At 32.0% G+C, this 12,156-nt stretch overlaps 1 pseudogene; it reads right to left on the bottom strand.

Annotated features, from left to right (window-relative positions):
- Positions 1 to 5,311: 5,311 nt before the first annotated feature.
- On the bottom strand, positions 5,312 to 10,126 carry LOC113850704 (annotated as a pseudogene).
- Positions 10,127 to 12,156: the final 2,030 nt, after the last annotated feature.

Here is a 12,156-nt window from a genome sequence, read left to right as displayed (position 1 = left end):
ATTATTCCATTAAGTATAAGCTAGGGGCCGAAAACTTGGTTGCTAATGCACTCTCACGAATCCAATCGCAACCAGTTTACTTAAGTGTGATGACGTCAATGCAATGTAAGCTTTTCCAGCGCATAAGAGAGGCCACACAAGCAGACATGAGAGCTCAACAGATTATACACGACTTGTAGAACTCATAAACGAGTGAGTACTCAATGAACGAGGATCTACTTCTGTGGCATGATAAAATTTTCGTGCCTGACTCAGCGACGAATGTTAAGAAGGACCTTATATGTGAATTTCATAACACACCACTCAGTGGACATGCAGGTAACCAGCAAACATTCAAAAAGATTGCTTAAAATTTCTATTGGCCCAATATGAGAAAGGACGTTCAAAGGTATATTGCATTATGTGTCACTTGTAAGCAAATCAAAGTGCCCACGGAGTGGGTCAGTGGTTTATTGCAGCCGCTTCCATATCCACAGGGAATTTGGGAAGATCTGACTATGGACTTTATCACCACATTACCCATGTTAGAAGGGTTTAGCTGCATCTTCGTAGTGGTGGACAGATACTCCAAAATGGCACATTTTGGACCACTGTTACCTAATCACACCGCACAAGATGTTGCAACACTATTCAGCAACATAGTGGTGAAATTCCATGAATTTTCTAACTCTATTGTATTTGATCGTAACCCACTCTTCATTACCAAGTTTTGGCGTAATCTACTGAAATTATGTAGTACACAACTCAAATTTAGAACAGCGGATGGCCAATCAGAGGTCCTTAATCGTTGTCTAGAACAGTATTTGCATGCTTTTGTTTGTGACCACCCTACCAGATGGCATAAGTTTCTCATATGGGCAGAATACTGGTATAATACGTTGTAAAATGAGCCCATATCAAGCGGTCTTTGGCAAAACACCACAGCTATGGCCAGGCTATCGAATGGGTAGTACGACAGTCTAAGCGGTGGAAGAAGAGTTAGAACAACGTGAACTAATTCGAAGTTCACTTTCAGAGCACCTCCAACAAGCTCAATAGCGCATGAAGAAGATGTTTGTAGACGAACACCACAAGGAGCGTATATTCAAGGTAGGTGACTATGTTTGGTTATGCACTAAGTTCCATAAGCAACTTACTACAGGGGGTCGTGCCCACCCTAAGCTGGGCAAGATATATCATGGCCCTTTTCCCATACTGGAGAAGATCGGAGCGGTAGCTTATAAGTTGCTCTTTCTTGCTTTAGCCAAGGTGCACTCGGTATTCCATGTGTCACTACTTAAGCCTTATAAGGGTCCAATAATGCCTCAACAAGGTGACAAAAATATAATAGAGGAACTATTTGAGGAGGGTAATCTTGCCGCCATTTTGACAAAACGTACATGGCAGGAGCAAGGAGAGCTGATAGTACAAGTTTTCGTTGAATGGGAGAATAAGCTAAGAGAGGATGCTACATGAGAAGACCTCCACCTTTTGCAATCACGTTTTCCTAATATCAACCTTGAGGACAAGGTTGTGGTTGAAGGGGTAGCTATTGATACAACTAACGACACGAGAAACCAACTAGTATAAGCTCACATGCAGAATTAGATGATCAAAATCAATTAGAATGTTAGAATAAACAGTTAGTTAGTTGCATCTAATAAGCGAGAAATATAGGGAGCCTTGCATGGTTTTGTATAAAAGAAGGATCGTTGACAGCGTATTGGGCATTTTTTGATTCAGAAAATAATACAATTGTCTTCTTTGGAGTGAGAGTCCTCTATCTTTCCTTTCAACATATATCAGTTGTGCTTATAAAAGTTTTAAAGACTTAATTAGGAAAAAAAAGTTTTAAAGACTCATCTTAGCAACAAATAATGAAACAAAGCTAAATATTCTTATCTTTGATGAAAATGTAGATATAAATGACTTACAAGTTTAACATATAAAAAACAAGGAAAAATACAAAAAATAAAGTAAAATTAAGACATATGAATGAAGATTATACTATAAGTAAAAAAGATAAAATAAAATAAGGACATAAAAGTGTTTAACAATGCTTTACAGTACCTTAAAATGGATTAAAATGTAATGCATTTTTTTTTTTTCATGAGAAGAGGTTATAATTTTAAAATAGAAATGAGGGTAATATAATATACATGTTCTTATTCAATATTTTTTAAAAACTAAATAATGTAAGTTGGTTCAGTTCTCGATATTTATTTTGATTAATTTATTGAAATATTAGAGTCATGATTATTGAGAAACAATAAAATTAAAATTCTTCTGGACAATACATAAAAAGATTGAATTAAATTTTTCTATCTTAAAGATACATATGTTACACTACTCTCTCTTTTATTTTAAAATTATGTAATAATCATATTTTGTGAAAAATTAAAATGATTCAATAAATAATCCATTTTAAACCTTTCTTTAAAACATTAATAAATATTTTTTTTGAAATTTTCTTACTAAAATAATTCTTTTAATAAAATTTACCTTTTTTTAATTTTTTTAACGAACTCAATGTCTCAATGTATTTTTTATGAAACAATAAGTACTTATTATTGTTATAAAAGTTTGTCTCGAGATCAAATAATGAAATAAAACTAAACAAATTTCTACATTTGATTACAACGTCCTAGATGTAGATAAGTTATAACTTTAGCACATTTAAAGAGAAAGGTAAGGTGCAACTTTTTTTTTAAGAAATGAAGGCATTTAAATAAAAATTAGACTATCGGTAAAAAAATAAAATAAAATAAAGACATATAAATGTTAAACAATGCTTTACAAAAATCATAAAATAGAAAATTAATATGATGTATTTTAATTTTTTTATGGAAAGAGATATATAATTTCAAAATAGAAATGAGAGAATCATAATATAGGCCATCTGTTCTGACAGAAGATTTGTAATTTCCTTGGAAGAACATATTAATAGAATATTTTTTAAATAACATATTAATAGATAAAAGAGAACACATTATTATTATAATTTTCAGTATTAGATTTTTTAATTTAAGACCTGATTTTATGGGAGACAAAATAATTATTCAAAAATTTAGATATGATCTATGTTTGTTTTACGTATCAAGTCAATTAATTTTTTTAATAAATTTAATAATTTTAAAGTGATATTTTCGCTAAAAGAATAATATAATTATGATTTGCTTTGATTTCAGTTAAAATATAATTCAGTAAAAAAGTAGAAATTACAAAATAATAAATCGGTAAACAAACTTTAAATACTAATTTTCTTTAAAAACAAAAAGTTAGAAATTTACCTTGAGAGTGAAAGCCTTGGAACAGCAATGGAAAGGTACGCTAAATAGAGTTAAGGTTGAAGAAAGGGTGCGAAAACGAACCTGTGAATGAGATTTGAAGTAACAGCAAATGGAATTTGTTCAGCCATCCTTAGAATGATCAGAGAAGACTACAAAAGACCACTTGATGTTTCAAACTTTTGAGATTGGGAATGGAGGAAGCAAAAACCCTATTCGCGTATGTACCCAGCAAAAGGGTCAAATATAATCAGTAGAGTCAGTCAACCCATAATTTATTAATTCAATGCTTTGATCTAATCTTTAATAATTAGTCGTTTAATGGTTTGATATTATCTTTAATCTAATAATAAACATATATAATAAAGCCGTCGGTGCTACCACATTTGTAAATTAGAATAGTGGTTAATCAATAACCATACTGACTCAATTTTATTCACTTACTTTTTTCATTTCACCTAATTAAATACACCTTGAAGGCTCACAGATTTAACTACATAATTTACTGCGCTAACTCGTTTTATTACTCGTGTGTCATATTTTGTTTATTTTTTTATCCTTAATATTTTGAATAATTTTTAAACAATGTTAATACTGGAAAAAAATGTTGACAAAAATGTATTAGACATGTAAGTCCAACTAATCAAATAACATAGGAAAAAAAAATAATTTAAAGTAGCATTTACAATAAAAACATACTATTCGTAGTTGGTACTCTGACGTGACTTCTCAGAAATAGTTTACAAATGCACAAAATTCAACGATCAATGAGTATATAGTGATCAACAATTCTAAGAGCATGTGGAAATTGCAGAGGATCAACCAATTCTGGCCCAAAGTAACTAATTTGAGATTGAAGAATTTTGTGTTGGAAAAATAGTAGTATATATCTTCTGTTAGGGAGAGAGAATGTTTTTATAAAAAGACTTGTCTAGCTTCTCTTATTCTTTCTTCGTTCTAATTACAATGGATGTTTGAGTCTTTGTATAGCTATTAAGTAACAACTTTTCTTTATTTTGTCATGGCAAAAAATATCTGCTTAAAAGAGCTTACCTCCGATGTTAAGCAGATCTCATCTAACGTTCGTTGCATTTTGAAGACGACGGAAACTCGTGTTGTTAGTGAAAATGAAACTTGTTTCAAGATGGTAGAATCTGCCATTGATAAGTTAATAAAGTTAGTATCGAGCTTCAATGCTTCATTTCAGCCATTTCACGTCTGAAATATTAAGCTCATTTTTTCGCAATTTGATAATACCAATTTGCTACAACGGATTCTTAAGGCTGAACAATTTTTCAATTATTATCATACCCCTGATGAACAGTATTTGACAATTGCTGTTTTCCATCTGGATAAAGAAGTGGTTCTTGGTACCAAATAATGTCCAAAGCTAACCCATTTCAATCTTGGATTGGGTTCACTTGAGCCTTGGAGCTTGAGTTTGGTCCATCGCCATATGATTACCTTTGGGCCAATTTGTTTAAGTTGAATAAGCTTAGATCAGTCCATGATTACTACATCCAGTTTACCGCTCTGCTAACTGGGTGCATGGGATATACGCAGTGATGTCATTGCCCAGAGCATTACTACAATCATTAGATGTGCATTTTTAGCCAAACTCTGAAGAAAAATATGCCGTGAAACTAAAATCCTTCTCCTCAACCTATACTTCCAAAAAACAAAACACAAACCACAAATACTACCCTTCCTTCGTCCCAATCCATTAAGATTACTATTTACCTCCTCTTTTACCCAATCATAGCCAAAACTTCCAACCATCTTGCCTAAAAATTCTATTATTAAAAATAGAATTTTTAATAGAAAAGGAAATTATGTTTCACTTGTGATGATAAATTATCCCCTAGTCATCGTTGTCCTAATAAATAGTACTTACTGTTGCATATGGATGAGGAAGAGAATGCAATTTTACAACTTGATCCACCGGATATTGTTGAAGCGACTGAAACTCAAAAGTACTCAGAGCATCACTTGTCATACAATGCACTTAAAGGCTCTACTGGTTTAGGCACAATGAAATTTCAAGGGACTTTAATGGTTTAATCATTTCAGTAGAATGTGTTACACCAATGCTATTGTTTAACTTTTTGCATTGCAACTCACACATTCAGATATTACAGCAGATCAATGGTTAGAATTACCATTTGATATGGAGCTTAAGATGGCTATTTTTTTACACTTCTTCAAGGAAGTCTTTGACATTCCTATATGATTACCCCTTCCAAGGTCTCAAGATCATTCAATTCCATTGCTGCTTGGTACTGGTCCTATTAAAGTGAGGCCTTACAGATATCCACATAGCTAAAAACAACAAAGTGAACCCTGGTTCAAGACATGCTCAATAAGGGGATCATAATACCTAGTACTAGCCCTTTCTCTTCTCTATAATCCTTGTCAAGAAGACGTATGAGACTTGGGGGTTTTGCATTGACCATAGGGCTTCAAATGTCATCATACTGAAAGATAGCTTCTTTATTCCTACTGTGGATGAGCGTCTTGATCAATAAGCTGGATTTAAGATCAGACTACCATCAGATTTTGGTACATTCAGATGATAGGCATAATACTGCCTTTAGGACTCATCAAGGCCATTATGAAAGGCTTGTGATGCCATTTGAACTTACCAATACCTTTACCACATTCTAATGTTTGATGAATGAGACATTTTAAAGTATTTTGAGGAAGTTTATATTAGTTTTCTTTAATGACATTTTGATATATAGTCCTACATGGTCTATAACATATGCAAAACTTGGAGGTGAGTTCTTCAAATATTGAGAAAGCATTAGTTGTTGCTAATCTATCTAAGTGTTCTTTTGGATTAAGGGAGGTGGAATATTTAGGTCACATTGTGTTAGGAAATAGTGTGACAATGGACAGACAGAATGTACAAGTAGTTTTAAAATGGCCTAGTCTTACAAATCTTAAGTAATTAAGGGTTTTCTTGGAGCTTACTAGATACTATTGGAGATTTATCAAAGCGTATGCCACCATAGCCTCTCATCTGACTAATTTGTTGAAAAATGATAGTTTTTTGAAAATATGAAGTCAAAGCAAACACAATCCAAGTTATATTGCACAAGTACCAAGTCAATTTTAAGAAAATAATTGAATTCTTATGACTTTCTCTAGAAGGAAGTTGCTCCCATTATGATGGCTAAAATAATGTTGTAACCGATTGCAATAGATGCACTCACACAGCACAATTCATTGAAGTTGCTCGTCAACTAAACTATCTCTACTCTATATCTCCAATAAACTCTGCAACAAAAGCTAAAAAGAAAAAAAAATTAGTGTACATTATTTTATCAAATATATTTAAAATTATATAATTAAAAGCATAATAAACAAAATTTGAGCATGCAAACAAATTATTAATTGATAAAGTAACAACTTATTATCTTATACCATGAATAATTGAGCTTATTTTTAAATTTGTAAAACATTCTCTTTAATTTAATCTTATTAATATAATAAAATATTTATTTATAAAATATATTAAATTAAGTAATATTTTAATTTTTATTTTAAAAATATTTTTCAATAATATCATTGCAGACAAAAAAAAACTTATCAGCATTAAATATATGATGGTTTCTATCAATTTAAACACCGATACCGATATTATTTAACAATTAAAAATTAATATTATTAGGATAATTTCTATTTACTTTTGAAACAAATGAACACTAACTCAGAGACTAGTTAAAAGTATTTTATTAGCAAGGCGCAATAATTGTTGAGTTACACCACCTTTACAATAACAAACAAATTAAATAGCAAAAAATAAATTGTTCTTGATAGGAAAAGGGCATCAGTACCTTGACGGTCACTAAGGATAATTTGTGGGATGTGTGCGATTTGGCGACTAACAACACTTATCTCTGTTCGGCATTCTACAAGTAAGAGGGAACAATGGATGACCTCAAAGATCTTTAAGTTGGTAAGACGTCTCATTCCTTCGGGCAGAGATGCCAAATTTCGGCAGGATGAGATATTGATATGCTGAAGCGACGAGAGGTTGCAAATCCAATCTGGCAAAGCTTTGTTTCTACACATATATAAGCTGATTTGTCGCAAAGAGGGAAGGCGGTTGGTGTCATCCTTAAACCCAGTTTCAAATTCCTCAAGTGTTTCGCTTGAACAGTGTTTAATTTCAAGAGACTCGAGAGAAGTCAGATTTTGCATCCAACCCTTTGGTAAATTCGTAGGATCAGAAATCGTCAAATGTTTGAGCATGGAAAGAGGAGCAGCAGCGGAGGAAGATGAATCAGCTGAACATGTTGAGGCTGTTGTGCTTAGTGTTCCTGTTAATGGCTCCACACTTGATCCATACAATTTTAAAACTTCAACTTCTGGAAAAGTAGGCATGCTAGTCAACTTTACACACCTAATAAGTGTTAGTTGAGAAAGACGAGGGAATGAAAGAGGCAAGGAGAGATTGTGTGAATCATTGATATCATCTCCCCGCCTCCGCCATCCCATGAGGTTGGGACAATCAACCAATGTGAGGCTCTTCAAAGAGGGGAAGAAGCTTACTGCAAAACCATCCTCGTAAAGATATATATATTCCAATTCATCAAGATTAGCTATCCTAAGTGACTTCAGGGACGAGAGAAGTTCCAACTGCGGGAGACAGCGACAATTATCAAACCCAAGGAGACTGATGTGAACAACATTTCTGAGGAGAGAAAGCCAATTAGGGAAAAGCACACCTGGATAACGCATCACTGTCAATTGCTTAAGATTATGGTGGGGTTGAAGGTTTTCTAACAATTGTAAGCTGTCACTGTTAACTGTGACTCCACGCGACCAATCCAGAGTCAAGGATTGAAGGTATTTTTTTTCTTTTAAATTTGCATCCTGTGATTCCAGACCCACTACTCTCACACGATTGAGATGCTTAATTTTTAATGTGCCTCTTAGGTTCAAGTCTTTCAATTCATTTAGTGTGCCATAGTTTGTTTCTTGGCTATTTCCCACAACAAAGATTGATAAGAATTGCAACGAGCACAATTTTCCCAACCCAACTGGCATCCCACTCAAGGATAAATAAGAATCAACTGTATCAAGATATCTTAAATGCTTAAATTTTTCAGTTGAATCAAATAATCTGCAGAAGGAAGAAAATGACATCCTCAAGACGCGTAAGTATTTGAACTTTGCAATAACCCACACACATTCCTCTTCAACGTCATATGGCAAAATCAAAGTTCGCAGCCTGCTTGGATCTAATGATTTCAACAAATGAATGGCATCTGATTCCAATGACACGTGCATGGGACTACCTTCAACTTTTTCTGCCTTACTATCCAAGTAACAATAATCATTGCCAGCAACCAGCATTGCAAGATCATGCATTAAATCATGCATTTTGAATCTTTTGATCTCACCATATTCATCATTTTCTGCATCTTGAAAAAAATAGTTCATCAAAAGCATCTTTACAAATTGGTTACCAATATCTTCCATGTCCTGTTTTTTGGTTGAATTTTGAAGGTAACCTTGTGCCATCCATAACTGAATCAACTCATTCTTTGAAATTTTTGAATCTTTGGGATATAAAGAGCAATAAGCAAAACATTGTCTCATTTCTGGCGACAAGTTGTGGTAACTGAGTTTTAGAATTGGCATAATACTATCTTGCTCTTCACATAATTTCCAGAAGTGACCACTTAAAACATCTTCCCATTCACTTACTTCAGTTTGTCCTCGTAACAGGCCTCCCAGCGTTTTAACCGCTAGTGGAATCCCTTTACATTTTTTTGCTATTTCTTTCCCCATTGATTCTAGATTTTGATTCACTCCTTTGGAATCATCCTCAAATGCAATGTTCTTCAACAAACTCCAAGATTGTTCATCAGTCAAACTTTTCAAAGAATAGGAAGTGCTAGCGGTCATTGCATTTGCTACATTTTCACTTCGAGTTGTCACTAAAATCTTGCTATCTTGAGCGCCACACATCAAGTACTTTCTCAATTCAGCCCATCTGTCATATCTCTTATTCCAAATGTCATCCAGGACCAACAAATATTTCTTACCACTTAAATTTCTATGAAGCTCTTTTTGCAGCTTCTCTAATGGCTGGTCTTTTCTTTGGCCATCAGTAATTGATTCTAATATTTTCTTCAGAATAGTTTTCACATCAAAGTTATCAGAGACACACACCCAGATCTGCATTTCAAAAAAATTCTTCACTTCCAAGTCATTATACACCAATTGTGCAAGAGCTGTCTTTCCTAAACCACCAATGCCAACACAGAAACCTTTTGCTTTTCATGTGGTTGTCTCAGTAAACTAATAATCTCCTTTTTACTATCATTTCTTCCAATGATATCTGATTCTAACACAAAAGAACATGTTTCCCTCCATTCACTGTTAGTTTGCTTAACCACCTCTGATCTTGGGCTCAACTTCAAATCCTTCATTTCTTTTAATAAACCATTAAAACTTTCTCGTATTTCTTTAATTTTGTCAGGCATTTCATTGTATAAAGGAATTTGATTTGAAGATGAAATGGAAAGAAGTACCTTGTTTACTTCTTTTCCTTCTACTGTACCCAACTTGTCTCTCCTAAATTCGATAGCAAGGTCATCTAAGAAGTCATCTGCATTATGAAGTACTTTTTTGAACCTTCTGATCCAAACTCTCACACCACCGTTTTGATCTTGTTTATCGTCGGCATCAAGGAGCTTATCATTGAAGGATTCAACAGTGTTCTTAAGCTCTTCTAACTCTTCCATCACACCATACTCTTGTCCAAATTCAAGAAAATCTGGGGAAGCTAACTTGTGAATAAGATTTGATGCAATAGCAAATGGAACTGACTCAAACGTACCCATAGTGAAAGAGAATGATGAAGAAGGGTTGACACTGATATTCAAAGAGAGGACTGCAATGTGTAAAAAGAGGGAGGAAAGGAGCACAAATGCACAAAATGAATATGAATGATGTAGCAATCTCATCCACTCGTACCACATGTCCTTAGCTGGGCATGCTCACAAACTAGACATAACTATTTCCAACTGTCACCAACATTTCAAAACTTTAATATAACCATGTCATATTTTTTCTTTTATTTTTTGGACCACACAATATCTATCTTTACACGTTCAATTCATTTGAATTAGATAAGATATCAATTTTTTATTTGACTTTTAGAACATTTATGTCAATCATAGTTACTAAAACACACCCAACTCGACTATAAATATTCAATATAAACACATAATTATAATCACTTATTTCGACCTATCGATTACTGGTGGAATCACTAGAAATTGAATAAAAAAAATTCAATATAAACACAAAATTATAATCTCGAATATAAATTTATATAATTTCTTAGTTTTATATATAAAATAATCTAAATTAAACATATAGTAGACTCAAAATATTAGTATGTCACCTAATTTTTATATATAACAACGACTTTTTAAAGTACTGATCTAGTTTTAAGCATTTTAATTTTTTTAAATTTATTAATGGATGAAATTTAGAATTTTTTTTTAAAATATTGTGAATATCGTTTATTAATCAAAGTTGAATATTTATTTTAATAACTTATAATAACCTTAAATACAAAATTTTCATTATAATTAAATTATAATTTTAATTGATAAATAGTATTAATAAATCTCAAAGAATAATAAATAAGTTTTGTTCATTAATAATACTCTTTTTTGTTAAACAAAACTTAATAGTGATTTATTAAGTGTTATTAATACTATTATTAATTAAAATTTTATTATAAATAATCTATTGTAATATAATTAATTATAAATACTAATATTATAAAATTTGATTAAATATAAAGAATTTACTAAAATAATTTATTTTTATTTTCGTGTTCCTATTTACCAGGGCCAATGGCATGATATTTATATACTTAGTATAATGAGATATAGGTGGTGTAATAGCAAGCAATAATTGACTGGGTTGAAAAAAATATGTCCTCAGAAATAACAGTGACAGCATAAACAAGAACACAGAGCCATGACAGAAAACATAAGAGAGGTTCAACAACTCCTAGTTCTAGATCTTTCATTCATCTTTACCTTAGACTCGCCAAATTTTTATATAGAGTTAAACGTGAAATTAGTTTTTGTATTTTATATTTTAGTTTCTTTTAATTTCATTTTTATATTTCTAAAATTTTAGGTTTCAACTAAACTCGTGTGTAAATTTAGCAATGCCACCACCAAGTTTAGGTTTCAAACCTCGCACATGGTTTGGGAACGTGCTAGATTTGAATCCAGGAACAGTTTTCGCTTTTCAGCATCGCTAATTGAAACGGTGTCAAGCTTCGAGACTACATTGATGATCGAGTTAAAGTTGGGATTCGAAATCGTAGAAACTCAAACCTGCATTTGGGTTATGTCATTCCGTCAAAGCTTGTCACTGGAGGAACCAATAACTTTTAAAAATTTAATTTATTTCAAATAATTTATTATTTTAAAATTAGAATAATTAAATCTTTTATTTTATTCTAATTTTTAAATATTGTTATTGAATAAAATGAAAATATAAAGAGAATTATATTGTGATTTTGACGATTTCATGTCGTAAGAAAATTAAAAATAATTTGACAGATAGCGTTTGTATAAGGGTTTGTGAAATATAAAAAAAAAAGATTGAGAGGATAAAAAAACATAGAAGTTTAGAAATTATAAACTAAGAAAGCATCATTTCCAAAATCCGCTACTGACTACTAAAATAAATTTATTTACTAAACAAGTTTAATATAATCAATCAAACTTTAAAACTACTTAAATAAGCAAGACTAGCTTATTTAGAAGATTGTGTAATATTTAGAAGTTTAATTTATTATTTTACTATTTGGAGGAATTTTATATGCAAATCGTTTTCCATT

This window comes from Abrus precatorius, unplaced genomic scaffold (genome assembly GCF_003935025.1).
Source record: "Abrus precatorius isolate BTA unplaced genomic scaffold, Abrus_2018 Scaffold9, whole genome shotgun sequence".
Lineage (NCBI taxonomy): Eukaryota > Viridiplantae > Streptophyta > Magnoliopsida > Fabales > Fabaceae > Abrus > Abrus precatorius.
The sequence above is the reverse complement of the archived record's forward strand: the minus strand, read 5'-3'. Positions and strand labels throughout refer to the sequence as shown.